The sequence below is a fragment of the Cervus canadensis genome, chromosome 29 (assembly GCF_019320065.1).
Source record: "Cervus canadensis isolate Bull #8, Minnesota chromosome 29, ASM1932006v1, whole genome shotgun sequence".
Classification (NCBI taxonomy): domain Eukaryota; kingdom Metazoa; phylum Chordata; class Mammalia; order Artiodactyla; family Cervidae; genus Cervus; species Cervus canadensis.
The window spans coordinates 24,007,021-24,030,081 of NC_057414.1; the positions used below are offsets into that span (position 1 = coordinate 24,007,021).

Below are 23,061 nucleotides of genomic sequence, written 5' to 3' on the forward strand. Positions count from 1 at the left end.
CACTGACACTGTCTGGGGAAAATCAGCCTTATGCTGAAGGACGGAGATGATGCTCTCTGGGAGAGAAAGAGGGTCCTTGAGCACCGGCTGACACGTGGACCCATGCTTTCAGACACACCAAGCATCGTGGCCTGCTGATCTGACATTTAGTCCTTCCCCTTGTCCCACAAGAAACTACCTGAGGATAATAAGACTCAGCTGGGCTCTGTGCCCCTCCTAGAAAACAACAACAAAAAAAGACAAGGCACCGTTGGTACAGAAAACAGAGGAATGAGGGCTGAGTACTTGCAAATATGAGAGAAGGCTCCATGGAGAAGGAGGTGTTTGAACTGGAACTTAAAAATTAGGTAAGACATGGAGGGGACGGTATTCCATACAAAACCGTGCCCGGCACATGCTAAACACTCAATTACGGTAGCTGCTAATGTTACCCTGACACTGTTTGGGGAAAATTAGCCTTATGCTGAAGGACAGAGAAATTCTAGGCTGAAAGCACAGCCTGAACAAAGGCTAGAAATGGGAAAATGCAGTCTGTTTAGAGAAGAGTGTGGTGAGGCTGGAGAACTAGGATGCCAGAGGACTAAGGTGAGAGCTGGAAGTGAAGGGCCAGCGAACCTTGCGGGCAGGGAACACAAAACAAAGGTCATGACTACCATGGAGAAAATGGGGGGAGTGGGGGTGCATTTTAAATAGAGTGGTCACAGAAGCCTGTTTGGGGCGACACTTTTAAGAGGTAAAGGAGCAAGCCATGTGACTATCTGGGGGAAGTTTCCAGGCAGAGAAAATACCCGTGCAAAGGCCCTGAGGCCACAGGGTGGCTACCATGTTGGTGATGCACTAAAAAGGCCCCTGTGACTGGAGCGGTAGGAAGTGAAATCAAAGAGTTAACGAAAAGGAAGCCAGCTCCTGAGAGGCCTTGCAGGCCATTACAGGGGCTGTAGCTTTCCCTTGAATGAGTGGAGAGCCATTGAAGGATTTCCAGAAAAGGAGGAACGCCCTCTGACTTACGTTTTCAAAGGTTAGCTCTGACAGTAGAGAATCGACTGCAGAGGGGCCAAGGGTGGCAGCGGGGAAGGAAGGAGGCTATTGTAGAAATCCAGGCGAAAGAGGGCGTAGCTGGCATCAGGGTGGTAGCTCTGTGATGGTGCCCCTTGGCATCCCCCCCCCCCCCCCTGTAAAAACGAAGCTTAGGATCCCGGCCCTGTGTGTCTCCCAATATCTCAAAAAGTGGGGACAGAATGGGGCGCCAGCCTGAGGAACGTGGGACCGTGGGGTGCGTGGGCAGCTCCTTGAACTTCCGGCCCCGCGGTGCCCCCCTCCATAAAGCCTAGACAGATGCACGCCCCATGACGCGCGTCAGGAGGGGGCGATCCGGCGGAGGCAGGTTTTTACTCCTCAGCGACGGAACTGGGCAGGGTGGGAAGGAGAGTGCCTCCACCGGCAGTTCGGGAGCAGGTCCTGGGCACCCGGCCTGGGTGCGCCCCGGATTTGCAACCACTCTGCTTGTGCAGGTGTGGCAATGACATCTTGCGGGCGTCATGCGGGGAGCGCCACAGCACCCCCTCCATACAATTCCCCCCAGCCCCGGCTATGACCCCTTTGTCTCGCTTTCCCCTGCCCCCCGTCCGTCTGCCTGTCCCCCCTGCACCGGGTTCGGTGCTCACGACCCTGCCGGGGTCCCTCTGACGGCCGCCGTAGCGGCGCGGCCCGGGCCTCGGGGGTCCCGAGAGGAGAAAATCATGAATGAAATGGATGCGGTGCTCCCGCTCCCCCGCCCTCCCTGTCCAGGGAACCTCGGCGCGGGCGCAGTGTCTGCGGGGACTCCAAGCGGAGTTGCGGGGTGCAGGCGCCCGAGATCAGGGTCAGGCAGGGATGAAGGGTCTGTGATCCCGCCCGACTCGGGCCCCGGACGCCGCCGGAGCTCCCCGCCCCCCCCGCCCGCCAGCCCCGCGGGCCCTGCGCAATTCCCGGGGAGCCGCGCAAGCCCGCCCGGGGGCGGGGCGGAGCCGGGGCCGAGGGTGCCGAGCGACCCGGCGGCTGCGCCCGAGACTCTGCAGCCGAAGCCCGTTTGGCGAGGCGGCCCGGCGAGGGAGCGCGCACGGAGCGCGGGACAGAGCGCAGGGCAGACGGACCCACGGACGGACGGACGCCCCCGCACACGCAGACGCGCAGAGCTCCGCGAGGTCCCCGTCACATACACACATTCACACACTCGCGCTGACACACAGGGACACACGCACACTCGCGCGCGCACATCCTCCCGCCAGCCTGCCCGCCCGCTCGCCGGCGCCCGGAGCCCTCTGGCCGGTAAGTGCGGCGCCTCTGTCGGCGCCTTTGTGTGGGGAGCTGGGAGGTGGAGGGCGCAGGGTCCCTCCAAGGGAGGCCCGGCAACTGAGATCTCCTCCAGACCCCCGGGCGGAGAAGCCGGCGCCCGCCCCCGCCACGCCCCCATGGGGCTCCCGACGCCCCCGGACTGGGGGAGGGGTCCTCCACGCCCGGGAGGGGACCCGGCGCTGGGGAGAGGAGAGGGAGCAGCAGCCACTCCCCACGAAGCTCGTGCGCGGTTCCCGGGAGGGGAGGGATCGCGATGGCGGTCCCGGGTCCGAGCCTCTGCCGCTGTGGCGGGTGCGCGGCTCCCGGCTGCATTACCTCTCCAGGGTCCGAAGCTCCGGGTGGAGGTTGGAGATCGCCGCTAGCCCGCTGGCCTTGTTAACCGTGGCTCCCAGCCTTCGCTTCGCCTCCCCCGACCGTGTAGCTTAAACCACCAGTTCCCCCACCCACCCCCAAAATAAAAGCCCAGCGCGTTCCCCTCCCCCAGCGTGCCCCTCCGGCCGGCTGAGGCCCAGACTCCTGCAAAACCTGGAGATTGCTCGGGTCAGAGCTCTGAGGGGCTTACCTTCCCAGGGATCGTGTGGCTTTCGAGGGTCAGGACCAGGTGAACCCTGGAAATTCATTTAGCCCCCTCATTCTACAGATGGGGAAACTGAGGCCCAGGGAGGTGGCTTGACCAAGGTCACAGGAGGGTTCAAGGCAAAGCCTGCCTTAGAATCTAGCGTCCCTGGCTTTCAGACTTACTTCCTCTCCTATACAATTCCATCCTTATCCTCACCGAAACCCTAGAACATAAACATTTACCTCAGTGTATCAGTAAAGTCTTTGTGATTCCAGCCCTGCCCCCCTCACCCCCTTGGAGCGGCAGGTGCCATTCATTGGCTACCATATTTACTGTTTAAAAAAAAGGCTAGCCTTCAATTTACCTCTTTCAGCCTCACAGGAGATCTCTCTTAAGCAGGTACTCCAGGTTTGAGATTTAGTTTGGGAGAATGAAGCAGACCTGGACAGGAGATCAGATTCCAGGGTCTCAGTCCTGTTCCCCAGAAATCACAGAACCAGTGTCCTCAATTGGACCAGGTGGTGGTGTGGTTGAGGAGCCATCACCCCCCCCCCCAACACTTTGACCTCACGATATGCCTTCCCCCTCACTGTCCACTGGTCCTTAAGGGCCTCAGCCTTCTGATCCAACCGAGCTCCCTTCACCATCCCTTTGCAGAGGTCTCCAGGGCCTTCCTGTCCGGCCATCTCTCCCTCCTTGATGTTTGTTGCATGCAGCCTCTTGGTACTGCTGATGGAGCTGCTGGGGGACGGCGGGGGGCTTGAGTTACAGCCCCATCAGGCTCGGGTGGTGGATCAGGGCAAGGCTCCCTCAAGGGCAGCTGGGTGTCCCCAAAGCTGAACCCAGTGCCTGGTGCAGAGAGGTGTCCTGAGAGGTGTGTTGATGGAGTGAGTGCAAGGTGGCTGGTGAATGGATGAAGTCAGTCACCTTTGAAAAGACTGTTGGATGGGGGAGTTGGCAAGGACAATATTCGGTCTCTAGGGGCCCGAGGCTCTTGTCTGGAGAGCTTCCTTCTTGAGGGAGCAGCCTGGCAAGGAGCAGAGACAGGGTGACCAGCTGGCATTACTCCAGGAGCAACCACTCATATTGTTGTGTATGTAAAGGGTATAGTGCTCCAGAAGCACCATTTGCATAGACTTCATAATGAGTGGTGGCCCCTGAGTTGCAATTGCAACGCGGTGTCTCTCACCCTCAGAGTGAAGAGATCTGGGTTCCAGGTCTCCTTCCTGGCTGGACAATTTCAGTGAATGCTTATAACCTCTCTGGGTCTAAATTTCTTCACTCAAAAAATAAGATCATTGGATTGGAGATTTTCAGGATAGCTTTCAGGTCTGAACTGTTAGTGTGGTGGGGGGAGGGAGGAAGCACTAATTTATATAACTGCTGTGGGCCTGGTTTTCCTCTTCTATTACTCTATGATGAGATCATTTATGTAGGGTACTTAGCACAGTGCCTGGGGCATAGGAAAAACTCCGAATAGGTAGCTATTAATACCATTTAGGCCCTGGCCTTACGGATATACCCTCCACTTCTTCTCTTCTTAAAGATTGCTCAAGGACATGAGATTTTAGATCCTGAAAGGCCCTGTCTCTCAAAAAAATCCCTCCTCCACTGATCTATTCCTGGACTTAGGGCTCAGCCAGCATAGGACATCCATGAAGCTTCCTAGGAGAAGGCGCACTTTTGTTTATCAGTTATTTCATGCCTAAGGGTGATTGAATTTGATCACTTATATACAAAGTTTTTTTTACAGGCTGTCACTTACATATTTGATCTTATGATATCAATAGTGTTATTATTCCCACTTTATAGATGGGGAAGTTAAAACTCAGAGTTTAAACTGATCTCTTTCTTCTGTGTCACTTTGCCTCTCCTGTCCTGAAACCTGTCCTGAAAGAGACAGCTGACCCCTTGGACAGAGTTGAGAAGGAAGGCTTTATTCTTCTTGAAGATGAGAAGTGGCTTCTTGGAGAAGCTCGGTAGCATTGGAGCTGGGTCTGCATGATTTGCATGGTGGAAGGGAGGAGGGAAATGTTACAAGTAGTGAAAACAGCAAGAGCAGAGAGCTGGTGGTAGGGGCTTCTAGGACAAGTGTAGAAACTGGAAAGTGGTTCATTCCCACTGGAGCAAAAAAGGATGAAAGAGGAGCTGTGAGAAGGAAGGCTGGGTAGGAACATGGAGGCAGTGGCTGGGGCAGGAGTGTCAAGCCAAGGGCTCGGCCTTTAGTTTTTGAGTAGGGGAGAGACGTGATCAGACATGGCCATTCGGAAACTCACTCTGGCTGCACAGAACAGATTGGAGGAGGAGAGCCTGCTGGCACAGGAAACAATGACAGTCCTATAGGTAAGAGATAAGGAGGGTCTGGGCGGGGTGGGAGCAGCGGAGGTTTGTAAGAATGAGGAGAAAGAGGATTTGGTGCAGAGGCCACAGTGTCAGAATCAGCAGTGGACTGGATATGGGAGGAGAGAAGAGAGGAATGAGAAATCATGGCAAGGCTTGGAACCTGAGTGGCTGAGCATCCATTCACAGAGTCCAACAGGAAGGGGGGAGGAGGCCCAGGAGTCGGGGGCCATGATCTGACAGGGCACCAGAACAGCTCCTGCAAAGCTGGCTCACCGAGCTCCCCAAACTGTCCAGAACCCATTGCTTCATTCGTTATTCACATAGAAACATCTGTTGCGCGAGGTTGTTCTAGACTCTGTAGAGACGCATTGCTAAAAAAGATGAACTACCTCTACCAAGGGAGACAGAAAAGAAAACATAAGCAAAGGATAACATTTCAAGAGGTGAGCGACACTCTGGAGACAGATACAACCCAGTGAGGGGTGACTGGGGGGAAGAGCTTTACCCTTAAATAGAATCGTCTTCAAGGAAGTGAAAACGTTGAAAGTCCTTTGAAAGTCTTGAATGGAGTGAGCAGGAGACCTTGGGGAAGAGGATTCTAGGAAGAGGAGACCACAAGTGCAAAGGCCCCTGGGTAAGAATAGCTTGGTGTTTTCAGGGAACAGCAAGTGTGGCTATAAAACATAGGTCAAGAGGGAGGGTGGGAAGGAAAAATGGAGAGGGGGCAGGCCCAGATCACACAGGCCTGAGTAATAAGAAATCGCATGATGTTAATTGATCCAAGAGAATTAAAGTCCCATTCTCCATGTGTGTTTCACGCCCAGAGAACCAAGCCCGACTCTCAGCAGTTGCTCACTAAATAGTTGTCTAACAAGTAGGAAACCACCATTTGTGTAGGCAGCTTTTTGGTGTTGGTGGTGGTATTCAGTTGCTCAGTTGTGTCCAAATCTTTGTGACCTCATAGACTGCAGCACTCTGGGCTCCTCTGTCCTCCACTATCTCCCGGAGTTTGCTCAAATTCATGTCCATTGAGTTGAGATGCTGTCTAACCTTCTCTTTCTCTTAAAGCCTCATATCTTGGGCTAAATAAAGATATTGTAGCATAGTCAGGTAAGGGGACAGTAAGCTGTGTATGATCAAAATGATAAAGCTCAGATGATCTGAATATCTGTGATATCATTCAAGTATGAAAGTTTGAGTCACGTCTGTGTATTCAGTGTGACTGTTGACTAAGATGAAATGGTAAAACATACCTGAAATTGTTATAGCCACGCTTTCCGGGAAACAAACTCACTCAGAAGGACAATACAGATAGTGGAGTGCAGTTTATTACACCGACGGGCCCAAGGCAGAGTCTCCTCTTAGCCAAGGGCCCCGACCAGCATTTGTGAAAATCTTTTATACCCCATGTGTACGTGTCCAAACCCACCACGCCAATTCCCTTGAGACTTACATAAACAAAGGTAGGGTAAATACAACCACAATAACCCCATCATTCATGTGTTATGTGTTCAAACAGTCAATAATCAATAAGCCCGCAGTTACATTCCAAACAGTTAATAATCAATAAGCTTGTGGTCACGTTCCAACCAGTTAATAATCGATAAGCCTGTGATTACATCCTGATAGATACAGAAAAAGTTTATGACCTGTCCGGAGACAGGGGTGATTATGGTATGTTTCCTCTTAGGCAATGAGTAACCTGGATGTGATCTTCAAGATTCCCCTGTCTGGAGGGGGTCTTATCCTTCCATTGTCGTTCCCACAGGCACTAAGCAGAGAGTTCAGAGTCCACTGGAGAGGCAGCCGAGCATGATCAGCACAGATAGGCCTGAGATGGAGTCCTGGCCCTATGAATTCCTTCTTCAAAATGATTGTAATACAGTTAAAATGGTAACCTTTTATGGTCTTCCCTCATCACCTTTCCTGTGCAAATATACAGCCTTTTGGTTTCATTTCAGATTTTCCCTTGTGCAACTAACCCATGCCCTCAGCCATTTCCCTTGTAGAGATTTTAAAGAAACTCATCTCAAGCACAAAGGCCCATATTGGCAGGACAAGGAATTATCATCTTCTTCAATAAATTGACAGATTCCAAAGAAGGCAGAGAGGGCGGTGGGGAGAAAGAAGCTATTTATAGAAGTATAAATTCTTCAAGTACCTAATTAATTGTTTAAATGGATCTACAAGTAGGAATGGAAAAACTCCAGAAGATGGTTAATCGTTTAAAGCATTTTGTCTGCATTAAGTTGAACACAGGATATGTGTGAACATTTCAAAATATATGGCATCTTTTACCGATAATTTAACCCACACACCAGGAGAGAGGTTCTTACCAGGAAGGGTTGGCATAGCTATCCGTGTGTATATATCTGTTCAATCCAAAGCTTACTTGCGATTAAGTGAGCTGGGACAAAGTCCGTCCCCTCTCCCAGACTGTTTCCCTGTCTCTAGGAGGTAAGGCTTGGGTTTCTAGGGCCCCTGAGGCATTAAGCAGTGGTCTGTGATATCTGTAGGCCCACACTATTGTCTTCCCAGAGGACAGTGACCAGTGTCGCAGTGTAGGGGTGTGGCTCCCTGTGACCCTCAGATGATGTGACATATGGGAGGCAGACAAGTGGTCCTGTCACAGAGGAGATAGGATGCTTCCATCAAGCAGACAGAACCAGATACTAGGCTGGAACTTCTGAGGGGGCAAGTTGACAGGTAATCTAAATCTGAGAAGCATAGACTCTCTCTAGGTGCCCTGGTCCAAATTCCATCTGATTTCTGCATGTCTTGTTATTTCTAGGAACTGGAAACTCAGGTCAGCTGAAGGAAAAAAAAAAAAACACTTAACCCTTTTAATTTTTGCACAGTACCATCACCAAAAAGCGCTTCCTTACCATCAACCATGGCATTGTGGAAAATAAGGTCTTCCCCCATTCTTCAATATTATCTCCATCTTTTTTGCATCTGATGAGGTGTGGGATGAGTACCTTGGCCAACAATGTCTGGCAAAGCTGCAGAAATCCCAGACTCTTAGAAGAAAGCTTTTCCCACTCAACTGTGGCACATAGAATCAGAGCCATCTTCCTTCCTGTGTCCCCCGTTGACACAGTCTAGACTTAAGTTTCTGTAGCTGGGGTGCAGCACATTGAGTTGGGAAGGGATCCCCTCAAGCTAGACACAGGGGATCCACAATTTGTAAGTGAGCAGTGTCTTAGTAAAAATTCCTGACTTTGGCCTAATGAAGGGCATCGACTTCTTGACCATATCTGGTTACTGTGATGGCAACATGCAGACCTTCATGTGATGAGATGATTGGCTGAAAGACCTAGAGAGACATGCTGTACCAAGCTTTAAGATGTTTTTCTTAAGAGTGGAAATGTTCTTTTTCTCCCCCCAATTCTCTGGAAGCCACTCAGGAGGGATTCAGTGGACTTCAGTGGTGGGCAGCATGTGGCTGTCTGGAGTGGACCCAAAGATTTCATCATCTGCCTAGGAGAGTGGTCCAGTCTTTAAAAAATAAGTTATACCATAAAAATAATAGAAGTATACTGCAGAATTAAATGTAAGATGAACCATGATTTTATTTGTCCTATTCTGTTTCTGTAACTTTAACCCATTCTGTTTCTTCTACAGATCTGTACCTTTTAATAGTTGAAATCAGTCCACATCTAGTTTTGTACCCAGCATTTTTTACTTAACATTTTCTCATAACTTTTGTGCTCATATATGACCTTCTTCCATCCTCAGTGGCTTTAGCATACTTTACTTAGCCATATCTTATTTGGTGGACATACTCAGTAGTGAATATCTTCACGAACAAACTCTTCCATCTCAGATCCTCAAGGCTTCTGATTTAACCATCCCCAAGAGGGTGGACAGGACGGGGGTGCTGGGGAGGGGGAAGAGGAGAAGAAGGTTAAAGAACGTGTTGGCCGTGAACAGATGCAGGTTGATTTCATGGGTGCTGATGACATGGCCCTGTATCCTGAGGAGGAAAGAGAACAGTGGACACCAGAGCTAGGGCCAAGGAGAGGATGGAGAGGGAGATTATGGGCCAGGAGGCCAGAGTCACAGGCATTAGGGGTGTGATAGAGGGGTGTCAGATTGCAGATGGAGCCCCTCCAGTGTTTTGATGATTTGGTTTGGGGTGCCTCTTTTAAATTAGGAAGCAATACATAACATGTACTATTGTAACCATTCTAAGGATGTAGGTTAGTAGCCTTAAATACATTCATACTGTTGTACAACCATCATCACCTTGTATCCATAGAACTCTTCACATTGCAAAACTGAAACTCTGTGCCCGTTAAACTATAAGTCCTCATTCCCCCCACCCCAGTCTCTGATAACCTCTTTCTACTTTCTGTCTATAAATTCACATATTCTAGGTACCTTGTATAAGTGGAATCATATGCCCTTTGTCCTTTTGTGGCTTACTTATTTCACTTAGCATATTTTCACGGTTCACCCATGTTGTAACATGTGTCAGAATTTCCTTCCTTTTTAAGACTGAATGATAGTCCATTGTATGTATATGCCACATTTGTTCATCCCTTCATCTGTTGATGGACACTGGGGTTGTTTCTAACTTTTGATTGTTGTGAATAATGCTGTTATGAACATTGACATACAGGTACCTACTTGAACCCATGCTTCCAATTATTTGGGGTACATGCCTAGAAGTGGAATTGCTAGATCAAATGATACATCTATATTTAACTTTTTGAGGAACCGCAGGGTGGTTTTTATTAAGGATTTTTGTGTACTCATCGAAAAAGACCACTAAATGAAGTCTTAGGAGTGGAGGGTCCAGGAAGAAACCATTAATTTTTCTAAGTAAATTTTGTGTAGGTTTCTCCATGGCGTTGGAGGGAAGAGAGAAAAGGGAACAGAATACAAATGAATCCACCCTCCATTTCTGAAGAATTATTGTGATTTAGAGGCACCGTGGGTGGAAAAAGAAAGCTCTCAGGAGAGATCTTTCAGAGCTGGGATTCATTCACACATGCAGGTATTTACTGAGCCAGGAAATCAACCTGCCGTGGGGACCCTGCCCACAAGGAACTTGTGTGTATCTGTTGGGGTCACCAGTGAGTATCCAGGCAACAGTGGTCTGTACAGATGCTCACTATGGTAGCCATAAGTACTAACGTTTCTGAGTGCTTACTACGTTATCTCACTGATCTTTTATCACGGTTCATTGCAGAAAAGTTTTTATTGTCCTCAGTGTATTGAAAAAGACTCAGAGAGCTTAAGTAACTTGCCAGAAACACACAGCAAGTAAGTGACAGAGCAGGAATTCACACCTAGGTGTGTAACTGTGCTCTGGTGATGAGCTGAGGACTGTGGGGACCCAGGAGAGGCACCTGCTCAGCGTGGAGGTCAGAGAAGGCTTCCTGAAGGAAGGGGTCAGGTGAGCATTTTGGTAGAAGTTGGCTGTGTTCTTCTGTGGCTCATGATTTCAGATCATGGTTTTTGGTAGGAGCAGGGGCAGCATCCAGCCCTGCTTCCTGTGCCTCTGGTCTCCCAAGGCGCCCCCAAACCCCCGCTCCAACTGCATTGAGACTACATTTCAGAGGAAGACACTCGGAGTCAGCATCCCCAGTGCTTATTGAGGCAGGGAGGCCAGCGCGGGGCATGTCCTTTTCCCTCTGACATTTGCTGCCTCTGACTCCCTTAGCTGCCCTCCTTCCAACCCCTTCTGGGATGCCTTAGAGGGACACCCCAGGGTGCCTCCCGGGTCTGGAGTTGGCCAAATACAAGGCCCAGGAGTGGCCGTGGAAGTCACATATCCACCTCTGTGTCACTTCACACCCAAGATACCTGGACCCGTGGGCTCCCATCCCCTCAAAGCCCCGCCTTCCCAGAACCCAGAAGTTGCCAGTTCTCTCTGCTCTTTGAATCCGTTGTAGCTCCCTGTGGCCTACTGCAGTGTTTCTCAACAAGGACCCTGCTGATCTGTAGGTGGGGAGTTCTTTATTATGACAGCATCCCTGGCCACTCCCCTGGATATTTCCCAGGAGCACCCTTCAGTCATCATGACAACCGAGAATGCTCACACACATTTGAACGTCTGTTTTATGAGCAGGAAGATGTATAGACCTTCAGCGTTGCATTCAGTGAGTTTTGATGACTATACGAGGTGGAATAACCATCACCAGGATTGGGATGTGGGATGTTTCCGTCACCTCTCAGAGTTCCTTCTTTCTCCATCAGTCAGTACCCGCCCCCAGAGGGAACCGTCCTCGCCACGTCTGTCACTGGAGATGACTTTTGTCTGTTCTTGATCTTGGTATAAACGAACTCAGGTAGCGTGTGGTCTTTGTGTCATAAGTAGTTTTTGAAATCCATCTGTATTGTTACACCCCCACTCTCCCCGACACAGGCAGGTCTCTAAATGCCAACTAGAATGGCAGTCCTTGCCTTTATCCTACCAAGGGAAAGTGGGCTGTGAGTTAAAGTCTGTGTGTGTTCGCAGGATACACGAAGCCCTCAGCCGTGAGATATGAGGCCCCCTCCTGCCCACTGTCCAGCCACACGGAGGGGCCTTCCCAGCTCACCTTGCCCTTTCACCTCTTCTGGCCTTTGGCACTGCAGTCTTCTCTGCCTGGAACACCCTCTGCACGGTCTGGTGAATTCTCCTGGTCCTTTGGTCCTTGGGATGCTCAGACATCAATTCCCTGTTCAGCTTTCTGGATTTTCCTGCTGTGCCCTCCCAGGCACCCATGTCCCACAGCCTCCATTGACATTTAGCACCTATTCAACTCTGCTCACAGGACTGCAAGCGGGTTGAGGGCAGGACTGGGGCTTAGTCATCTGTATATCCTCACAGGTCCAACACACAGAGCCTGATAGAAAAGAAACAGATTTAAGATTATAGCAGGTCCTGTCTCAAGATTACTTAGAGGCAAATTGGGTCTAAAACAGCTGTGCAAAATATATCCAAACCACCCTCTGAAATTGATCAAAGAAAGGTGGTGGGGAAAAAAGTGTAATCTCTGACCACAAATGATAAATGTAGCATGAAACTCACTGCAGTGAGGCAGAGAGCTCCAGCCCTTGCCTAGAGGATCTGGATTCATGGGAAAGCCATGGACATTAATAAGTGCAAAGTGATACAGTTCAGGGAGTCAAGGGGATGGGCAAAAGAGTAGAGCCAATCAAGGAAGGCTGCCTGGAGGAGGTGAGTTTCAAAGGTCTTTCAAAGAGGAGTCTGTTGAGCCAGAGCTACATAATCAAGGGTAATCTATAGAAAGCCTTAAAGCATGAGCCAAGGCAGCCTGGATCATGGTCTGATCTGTCTTCTTGTGACTTTGGTCCTGAGTCTCACATAGGCCCCCTTCCCTCACCTTTCACTCCTTTTCATTCACTTCTTCCTTCCCTCTTTTCTCCTATTTAATCTCCTTCTCATCTTCTTTACAAACTTGAATGTGCAGAAGGAGCTGGATGTACATTGCTTGGCCTTCCATCCCGTCCTCGGTGTGCTGGACTCCCCATCTTGGAGGAGATAGAAGGAGGCCCATCTCCTATCCCCCCCACCCCCAGCCTGGGCCGCTCACAGCAGTCAAGGTTATGGACAAGAGAGCCAGGCAGCAGCCCAGGCTGGAGTGTGGTCCGTGGCCAGGTGCCGAGTTACAGATCCAAACACTAGGGGAAGGATTCAGCTGGAAGAGAGGTCAGTGTGCGCTGGATTCCCTGGGGAGGCTTCCTGGAGGTGGCATGAGCTTCGGCAGGCCCTGGCCACAGCTCAGGGGAGAGGAGCTGGGAGGCCTGTCTGGGAAGGAGGACCAGGGGAGACACGGGCTGAGAAGCAACAGTGAGCACAGCTGGGAAGTGGGACAGTGTTCATGATGGAAGATGATCTGGGGAACCCCACGAAATTGGGTTTTCCGCTCTTTGTGCCTCGCCCTTTCAGGGCCCTGTGTCTGACCCAGGGGACCCCGAAACTGCCCAGGGCTCTCCAAAGAGAAGAGAGCAGTTCTGCCGGAGAGGCCCCGTTCATCCTCAAGGTAACCTCTTCTGCAGGGCTCTCCTTAGCTCCAGGACACCCGGCAGAGCCTAAGGAAACAGCTTTGCAGCTGGTGGCACCGCCTGGTATGGAGAGCAGGAGCGGCTCCCGTGCGGGGTTGACTGGAGGGGTGTGGGAGAGGCAGCTGTGAAGCAGGTCAGCGTGGTGACAGGGAGCCCTCCCCCGGCGCCAGGTCTCTAGACCCTTTTCAGCCTTGAATCCTGGCTTCTTTTTTTCTCTTTCCTATTCCATTCAACTTCCTGGCTCATACGGTATCCTCTCTCCTAGCAAAGGTGCCTCAGACCCAGCTCACATTTCCAGTTTCCATCTTGCGTCCCCCCCAGGCTCTGACTGCGTCTCAGTTTTGCCGGAGTCTTTTACCAAACCCTGAAGTGGCAGCATCTTCCCAACCCGAGCACAGAAGGGTGACCTGAGGGGCTGGGGGTGGGGGCCCTGATGGAAGACTAGACCCCACAGTGAGGTGTGGCAGGAGCCAGAGTTCTCCCTAGCCGCAGATGGGAACAGACCTGGCTCTGTACCCCAGCCCCCTCCTTTCCAAGTGCATACGAGCTCTGTGAGAGGTGGTTCTGCAGGTGATGGAGAGAGGAGCAGATGCCAGACAGGATCTTCGTGGACAATCCAGAGCAATGCACAGGCGGCCCTGGCATTCAGGCCCAAGGCTGGCATCAGGGACATCTGGGGCTAAAACCAGAGGCAGGTAGAGATCAGAAGCCCAGAATCATTTGTGATGATCAGGGTGTGTATGTCACCAGCACTGGCTAGGTCAGGATTCTAGTTCTGTTTGGAGTGGGCAGGGCTGCAAGAGTGGACAAAGCCTCAGTCCTAGAAGGAAGATGACCGAGACAGAGATTCTGCCTGCCAGGGCATCAGGCGGAAGGCCAGGTGCTGGGATGGGGCCAGTGTCAGAGCCGGATGAGCAAGAGTGAGACTGAGTGTTGTGAAAATAATAGTATTAGTTAACACTTAAATGGGCTTCCTTGGTAGCTCAATGGTAAAGAATCTGCCTGCCAATGCAGGAGATGCGGGTTTGCTCCCTGGGTCAGGAAGATCCCCTGGAGAAGGAAATGGCAACCCACTCTAATATTCTTGCCTGGGAAATCCCATGGACAGAGGAGCCTGGCAGGCTGCAGTCCATGGGGTCGCAAAAGGGCTGGACACGACTTAGTGACTAAACAGCAACAACAGCACTTGTGTAGTGCGTTCTGTGTTACTGGCCCATTTTACAGATGAGGAAACTGAGGCACCAAGCATTCGAGTCAAACTTCTGATCTCTTCCAAGACTGGCAGCAGGGCCCCTCACATTCACAGCTTGACATCAGCCATGGTGGGAGCATTTACACCAGGGAAATTGGCAAATGCCACAAATTATAGCTTTTAAAATTTTTATTTATTTTCTGAGAACCCGTTTGTTCGCATACCACAAGGCTCAGAGGGTAAAGAATTCACCTGCAATGCAGGAGACCTGGGTTTGATCCCTGGGTTGGGAAGATTCCCGTGGAGAAGGGAACAGCTACCCACTCTCGTTTTCTTGCCTGGAGAAATCCATGGACAGAGGAGCCTGGCAGGCTACAGTCCATGAGGTCGAAAAGAGTCGGACACGACTGAGTGACTTTCACTTCACTTCAGGCTCATTCCAGAGCCTCCATGAACCTCACCTATGGGTGAAAAGGCTTGTATTAACTGAAAAGCGGGCAACGCCTAACACACTAGCCTTTCTAAGAGCTGACTGGACCCTGTCTAAGCATTTTACATGCATCTTGTGTAAAAACTTCGTATAAGGATCACTCAATCTCCCTGAGACCCTCTGAAGTATAGACACTGCTTTCCCTATTTCACAGATGAGGAAGCTGCGCTACAGAGAAGTCCAGTATCTTCATCTAAGATCAGGCAGTCTACGAGGGAGCCTTGACTCAGATTTGGCCGCCCAGTGCCAAAGCCTGTGTTTTGTGGCGTTTTTGATGAACCATTTATACACACTCAAACCCTAGCCTTATTTGCATTTATTTTTTCAAGAATAGATCTTGAATATCTCGCTGGTGCCAGACAGAGTATTAAGCGAGGAAACAGGAACGTCCACATCAGAGGCCGTGCACCTGGTGGTTTCAATAAAGCCTGGGTCTGGGGTGGAGGCAAACTGAATTTGAAGCCTGCTTCTGGTGCTTACCAACTGGGTGACCTTGAGCAAGTGACTCAGTCTCTCCAAGCCCTCATCTCCACATGTGTGTAGGAGGGGGCTGACAACTGTGTTTAGCTCGTAGGGCTATGGTGAGAGATGAGTGATGTAACACATGTACAGTATTGGCACAGTATCCAGCACTCCCTAAGCACGTGATAAAAGGAAGCTGCCGTGATTACAGTCCACAGGTTTGTGTTTGGGTAGCTCCGTGTGAGGTGGGGATACAGGCATCAGTAGATAATCACCGAGGGACTTCCCTGGTGGTCTAGTGGTTAAGATTCCTCCATTGCAGGGGACGCGGGTTCAGTCCCTGGTTGGGGAACTAACATCCTGCATGCCATGTGGCATGGCCAAAAAAAAAAATAATAATAATTAAAAAATAATCACTGAATAGAGCATGAAAACCGAGGGAGTACCCAGTTCTTTCTAAGGGAGTCAGGGAGGGTACTGCTGAGGCCACATTTGAACAGGGTCTTGAAAGGGTCTTAAAGAGTTTTTCAAGCAGAGAAGGGGAACAGGGGCTTTTCCCTGAAGGGCGAAGTGCATTCCAAGGCATCCTGAGTAGGAGAAAGCATCTAACAGAATGGAAACATAAAAACACTCCCCTCCCAAGAGATGTGATCATGCCTTCATATTTGTAATTGTCTGTTTCCTCCTTGTAAGTTAAACTGTATACCTTGGGTGGAGAAAGAGGGGGCAGAAGGGGGGCATTTTCAGAATCTTGGAGGGCAGAGGGTTAAACCAGATGACCTTTCAGCCCTGAAATCCCACTCTGATTGCACATCTTCTGGTCTCCTGTCCACCACGCAGATACAACTGTCCGCAATAGATACCCACACGGGGAGCTGGGCCTGTATCAGTCACTGACTGGGGTGGGAAAGCTCCCCTTCCCCCCCCCCAATCCCCCACCCCCGACTCTCCCCCTCAGCCCCACCCATGGACCAAAGCCTTGTTTCCCTGCTGCTGGGAGCGCCCTCTGCTGGTTCCCTGCTGCTCCGCCAGCCCTGCCTCATCAAACCTTGATACCCCCAGAATCAAAACTTGAGACCTTCAGGAAAGACCCTTAAATGTCATTAATTTTTTTGATTTTCATTTGTGGATGCTGTGACTCGGATTAGAGGAAGTGACTGGCCCAGGGTCACACGCTGGACTGGAGCCCAGGGCTGCTGTGCCCTTAGCCATGGAGTGCGTGTGTTCCTCCAGTCGTGGAGCACGGCTGCTACTATCACGCACACTCTGCACTCCGGCCAGTCTCCCGAGGCGGGCTCTCTGGGCTGCTGCTTCAGGTGGAGCAACCTGAGGCCAGGGTCCAAGGCAGGGCTTCCTTCTGTTCCGGGGGAGGACATACGAGGTAATGGCCCTGCAGCTGTGAACTCCTTCAGAGCCCTGGGGGCAGGAGTCTCCCCCGGGCTTCTTCACTAAGTCACCTGCTGTATGAGTCTAGTCAAGTCACTTCACTACCTGAGCCTCAGTTTCTTCATCTGTAAAATGGGGGTGCAGCTCCCAAAGAACTAGGTGAGGATTGTTTCAAAGAACATGCACAAGGTAACTGCTGTAGTCTGCCATTTCATTCATGTTCACTCTCTTCCTATTTTCAGAGTGTTGTTTGCAACGAAGACCAAAAGCCAGAAGAGAAGGGAGCTGAGGACTATGGGCAGCAAGAGGCCGACCTGTCACTACTAGCTGTGTGCCCTTGGGCAGGTCACTGGACTTCTCCGAATCTCCATTTCCTCATCTGGAAACTACAAGGTAATGATCGTGTGTTCCTTCTAGGGCTGTTGTGAAGATTAAGGTCTGCTTTATGTCTCTGGAAAGAAGGGGAGGGAGGAGGAAAACGTAAAGGAAGGACATGACCACTCAGCGCCTCGGAAGATGTCCCTGTCCGCACTCCCTTCCCACGTGCCCTGGTCAGACTGAATCTCTTTCCAGCCGTTTGAGTGAGCCCCGCTTCCTCTCAACTCCAGGCCCCTTCCAGGCCTTCCTTCTGCCTGGGACACCCCAGCTGCCCCTCTGTCACTCCACAAGTCCTGACCTCCACCCCTCCTTCATGTCTCCTCATCGGTTCCTTCCTGGGAAACTTCCCTGACTCTCCTGCCTGTCTCAGGGCCTCACCAGCAGCCCCCACACCCTGTACTTCTCCCATCAAGCAGGCCACCTGTCTTACATCGCCTTTTGCTTCCCTGTGCTCCCCCTCTGTGCTCTGAGAGCCTGTACTTCACTGTATCCCCAGGGCCTCACCCTGTGGCCCGCACATAGTAGGTGTTCAGTCATCACTAGTCAAACGCATGAGTGTTCCAGACCCTGAATCAGACTCATGTGAGAGGTGGAAAACCCTTTCCATCTTGCCCAGCCCCCACCCCTTTGCAGCCTGGGCCTGTCCAGCACCCCTTCGTCTCCCCTCCCCTTGGCTGTCTGCCACGCCCATGCCACTGACTCCCACCATCAGAGCGGGGTGGAGAAGGTGTCAGCATTCATCAGGGCACGTCCCAAGCAGAGAACTCTCAGACCCTGTGTTTGGGATCCAGAGCTCTCGTGAGTTTGCAGTCTGCTCAGACGTGGGGACAGATGGCTGGACAGTGGACAGCTGGGCAGGGAGGGTAGGCAGCTTGGCAGGATGGAAATAGCAGTGAACTAAGCATTGGGAGTCCTGGGCTCAGAGCCTATTGATCCACGAGTTTGCTGCACGCACCAGTCTGAGCACTGTGGTTGCCAGCAACAGAAACTATCAAACTCCTTGTTAGGAGGCTTTGGGGTGTGACACAGGATGACGGGTAACTGACCTCTGGTCTTGGGCCCTCCCTGTGGCTGGGGACTGGCAGAGCACCTGGGGAAAAGAGAGGCAACTCCCAAAAGGGAATCAGGGTTTTTAACCACCTGAAAACAGCTGTTCACACCCTTTGTGACCTGAGGCAAGTTCTTAATCTCCCTTGCCTCGGTTTCCCTTTGGGGCTATCCTAAAGCCAGCCTTTCTCCTCCATTCATGTCTTGTGTGCTTTGTCCAGAGAAAACTTTTTGCCCTGGCTGCAGATGGTGATGAGGAGGTGACTGAGCACCTATGTGCTTCACTGCCACCGCCCCGGGGAGGAAGGAGAGGCCGCTCCACCTGCCGACTCTAAAGCACGTGGCTCATTTGCGGGAGGCGGTCAGCCTGGTTCTCCATGAAGCAAGCATGTGCTCTGCCCCTGCACATCGAACGTGCTGATGAGAACCTGGGTGGCATTCTGGGTCCCTTTCTGGCTATGACATGGCCATCTTCTCCAGGTTGGGGAGCTCCTGGCTAGGTTCTGCCCATCCAGAACCCTCAAAACCACTACCCCGAAGACCCTGCCACTGCCCTCCATCTGACCTTTAGCATGTACATCAACAGGCTTGGGCCCTGAACACCAGGGATGCAGGGGTGGCTGACGGGGTGAACGTGCTCTCAAGTCACTGCTAGGGGAGGCAGGGGCACAAACAGCTAACTGTAGCAGCAGAACAAAGTCAGAGGCAGAGAGGCGCATGCGCCAGTGTGGGGTGGGAGTGGAGATGGAAGAGCTTAATTCTTCCCCAGAGATCAGGAGGTGCTTCATGGAAGAGGTGATGGGGAGAATTAGTAAAATTTGACAGGAGGGGGAGAGAAACATCAGGCATGAGCAGAGGCCTGGAAGTGGGAGTGGACAGGTTTTGTTCTGAGGACGTGGCCGTGTAATGGGATTCAAGCTTTGGGAGGCGGTAGAGGCTCCGTGTGGACAGTTCTAGACCCTAGAGCCGGGGTGCCCAACATTCTTGGCACCAGGGACCAGTTTTATGGAAGACAATTTCTCCACGGACGGATGTGGGGGATGGTGTTGGGATGATTCAAGCACATTACATTTATTGCGCACTTTATTTCTATGTATTCTTTATTACATCCACTCCACCTCAGATCATCAGGCATTAGATCCCAAACATTGGGGACCCCTGCTCTAGCGAGCTCTGAGAGCCCCAGGAGCAGGAAAGCCAAGGTAAAGGGCATATCTGCCTGGGGTTGGGTCAGGAGTTTCCTAGGGGCTCAGCCTCCCACCCCGAGATGCTGGCTTCAGCATCCCAGCTCCTCCTCACCCACCTGGAAAGAGAATGAAGACTCCTCTGCCTCCCTCCCCAAACCTGTCAGCTATTTCTCTGCATGCATCCTGGGCAAAGCTGGCATCCACTCCAGGACGCCTCCTAAGAGCACCCACGCATCCACCATCCCACCCTCCAGGCAGAGGTGATGTGCCCACAGTCCATCCCAGGCAGGCCTCTGTTAGCACTCTTCACCCAGCCCCCGGCGTTACCTGACCTGTCTCCCGCATCAGCCATGAGCTCCTGGAAGATAAGGTGGGCTGGTCCAGGCCGAGTCTCCAGCACCCCGCCAGGTACACCAATACCTTCACACATGAATGGACAAATGACACTGATGACATTTAAGGTTCCAGGAGCCTAGGATCTAAACCACCTTATTTTATAGATGAAGCCTCAGGGGTCCAGAGTGAAAGAGGATTGCCCAAAGTCATAAGCAAGTGGGGAGCAGAGTTTAAAAGGTAAGTTTGGATCATAGCAGCACTATTCACAACACCCAAAAGGTGGAAGCAATCCAGAAGTCCATCAGATGATGAATGGGTGAAATGTAGTTTGCCCGTGGAGTCGGATATTTATCCAGCCGTTAAAAGAAATTAAGTACTGACACATGCTACAGCGGGGGTGAACCTAGAAAATGTTATGCTGAGTGAAAGGATCCAGACACAAAAGGCTACAATATTGTAAGATCCATTTAGTTGAAATACACAGAACAGGCAAATCTGTGAGAGACAGGAAGAGGATTAGTGGTTGCCAGAGGCTGAGGGAGGGGAGGATGGGAGGGACTCCTTAAGGGGTACCGGCTTTTCTTTTGGGGGCAATGAAACTCTTCAGGAACTAGATGATGGTGGTGGTTTCACAACATTGTGGATGTAATAAGTACCCCCGGAAGTGTATGTTTTAAAATGGTTTAAATGGTGAATTTTATGTTATGTGGATTTTACCCCATTTGTCATTTGGGACCAGATCAGGTAACCACCAGCTGGGTCTACTGTCTGTTCCTCAAACATAGGCCACTAATCACCCTTCCTACAACAGACCTCCTCAGCCCAGGGACGCGGGAGCCCGGGGCCCCTCTTGCTTCAAGGGAAGCCCCACCCGGGCGGCAGGATTTCTGCTCAGGTGCCTCTGCTGTGTCCTGCCCACATCACTTCCCCAGCCTACTGACTTACATTAACTGCTTCCAGTTAATGCCAAATACACTATCCATCTCGCGCCTCCGGGATGCTCTCCTGTTTTTGCTTGCACCATGAAAGAAGTTCTTTTCCTTGTGACCCCTCATCCACCTAGAAACATCCTTTAAGAACTGGCTGCTATCTTCCCCTTGCCGAAGACATCCCCTCTACCCCCTCACCACAAGCTGAGCTCCCCAAGGTACATGTGCATGCAGCCTATTAAAGCAGGTGTGGGAGCAATCGTGTTTGCCTGTGCGTCTCCCCAGGAGACTGGGGGTTGCAGGGGGAAGGGCCTGGCATGTTCGCCACTGTGTTCCTAGTTCTGCTGCTTTGTTCCCCGAAGCTGTTCGGTGAGCGCTTGTTGAATGGGGCAGTGGCTTTGGAAAGGTTCTTTCCCCTCCCAGACATTCTCCATCGGTGAGGGAGGGATAGGCCAGGTGATCTCCAAGTCCCTTTATCTCGGGAGTTCTCTGGTTTCTAAGAGTAGCAGTGAGGGGCCAGTCCAGCAAGTGGCTGCCTGTGGTCACAGGCCAGTTTTCTTCACCCGGCTGGTTGAAGTGGATAAGGGGAGAGAAGGAGCCTGCAGTAATCCACAGCAAGCAGCTATTTCTGCTCTTGGCTGGGAGGAAGGAGGACAGTGCCCAGACACTGGGCTTCTTGAATCAGCCTGAATGCACCAGCTCTTCCCTTTGGAAATCTAATTCAAACCCTCCCCTGAAGAGCCTCGACATGCAGGTTTTGGCGAGGTTGCCTGGAGTCCTTCGACTGCAGGGCCCAGAGCAGGCTCTTGCTTCATTGTCCTCTCCAGATGAGAGGTGCTACTCTTTCTGCTTTCCTGATGATGAAATTAGTCATTTTCTAGGAAGCTTATTTATAGAGTCTGTTGCACACATGCAGGGCTGAGCTATTCTGAACACGACTCGGGGCCTGGGAGGCTTGAGGTGTGAAAGCAGCTGTGAGTCACTCTTGGGTCCCCTTGCAGAGGTATCTGGATATACCTGGGTTACCTTTTTGCACTGAGCCAGGGCTCAGACCTTTGGGGCTACCCTCCAGCCAGGGTGCTCTTCAAGGTAAAGAAAGCAAAAGCTCTAGATCAGGAGGTAGGGGGTAGGTGTTCTCCATCTCCATTCGTTGGCCACCCACTCAGCATGTAACCTGGGGCCAGGCAGACCTCCCTTCTGTGCCTTCATTTCCTGCTCTACTAAACGAGAGGGCTTCCGGCTGCGTGATACTGGTCTGCTGTGGACTGCAGCAGGGGAGAAGGGTTCCAAGTGCCTGCACGAAGATCTGCCTTCACAAAGGCAGCTCAGATAGTGGCCATGTTTGAGGGGCCTGAGGTTTTTTCAAGAAGGTCAGGGCAATGTTCACTTATTCAACGAGTGTTTGTTTATGTATTGAACACCCGCTATGAAGCAGGCACCAGGCAAGACTTCCAAGCTACAGTGATAAATGAAACCCGAATGGTGGTCCCTGCCCTCATGTCACTTACAATCCAGTGTTAGACAAATAATGGCATAAGGTAAAATGAAATTTCAAACTCTGTCAAAGGCTGTGAGTAAAAAGTAATGGGAAATAGACCTTGGGGGAGCGGGGGGATAGGGAGCTCTCCAGGCAAGGAGAAAAGCATATGCAAAGGCACTGTGTAGAAAAAAAGCCTGCCCTGATGTAGCTAGAGTGCAGAGGTTAAAAAGGAAAGGGGCATGAAATAAGGCTGGAGGGATGAATGGAGGACAGAGCATTCAAGATCTAGTAAGCCATATCTAAGGATTATTGTCTTTGATTTGAGTGTAATAGGATGCCATTCACGTATTTTTTAAAAGAAGCAAGTTATATGGTAAGTGTGAAAGAGTTGATTCTAGCTCAGACCTGCCCTAACCAGTTGCACAAGTTGTAAACTGCACAACCTACGAAGCCATATATATCAGAACTATACGGAGAATGTTTCAGAGGCCAGCCTGAGTGGATGCCAGAGACCAGTTAAAAGACCGCCTCTGTAATCTAGGCAAGAGATGCTGCCCTGGACCACGATGTAGGTGGCAGAGAGAGGGGGAAAAGTGGAGAGACTCCAGAGACATTTAAAGGGCCTTGAAGATAGCACTCATCTCTCTGCAGAAGAGCCGGGCCCTGGGGTTTTGGATTCTCAGAGATCCTGCCAACTGGAGTGAGGAAGGAGTAAAACAGTTGCCAGTTGAGAGCAGAAGGTGTCAGAATCAGAAGGGACATCTGTACCCCAACCTCTTTGCCCTTCCCTGTTTCAGATTTGCAGTCGGGCCTGAAGTCGGCCTCGGGACCCGTCCAAGAGGCAGGATTGCAGGGCTAGTGGGTGGAGAGGCAGCTGACCTCTTGAACTTCTTGGAAGTACTATACTAGCAAGGGT

General features: G+C 51.3%; 1 protein-coding gene across 1 annotated transcript in view; it reads left to right on the top strand.

Moving 5' to 3' along the window:
• The first annotated feature begins 1,999 nt into the window (after positions 1 to 1,999).
• The window catches only part of PTPN5 (protein tyrosine phosphatase non-receptor type 5), a 57,077-nt gene continuing 36,015 nt past the window's right edge, over positions 2,000 to 23,061 (top strand). The window contains exons 1-2 of the mRNA XM_043452000.1: positions 2,000 to 2,307; positions 17,031 to 17,181. The gene's annotated coding sequence lies outside the window, so the exon portion shown is untranslated. The remainder of the gene's footprint in view (positions 2,308 to 17,030; positions 17,182 to 23,061) is intronic.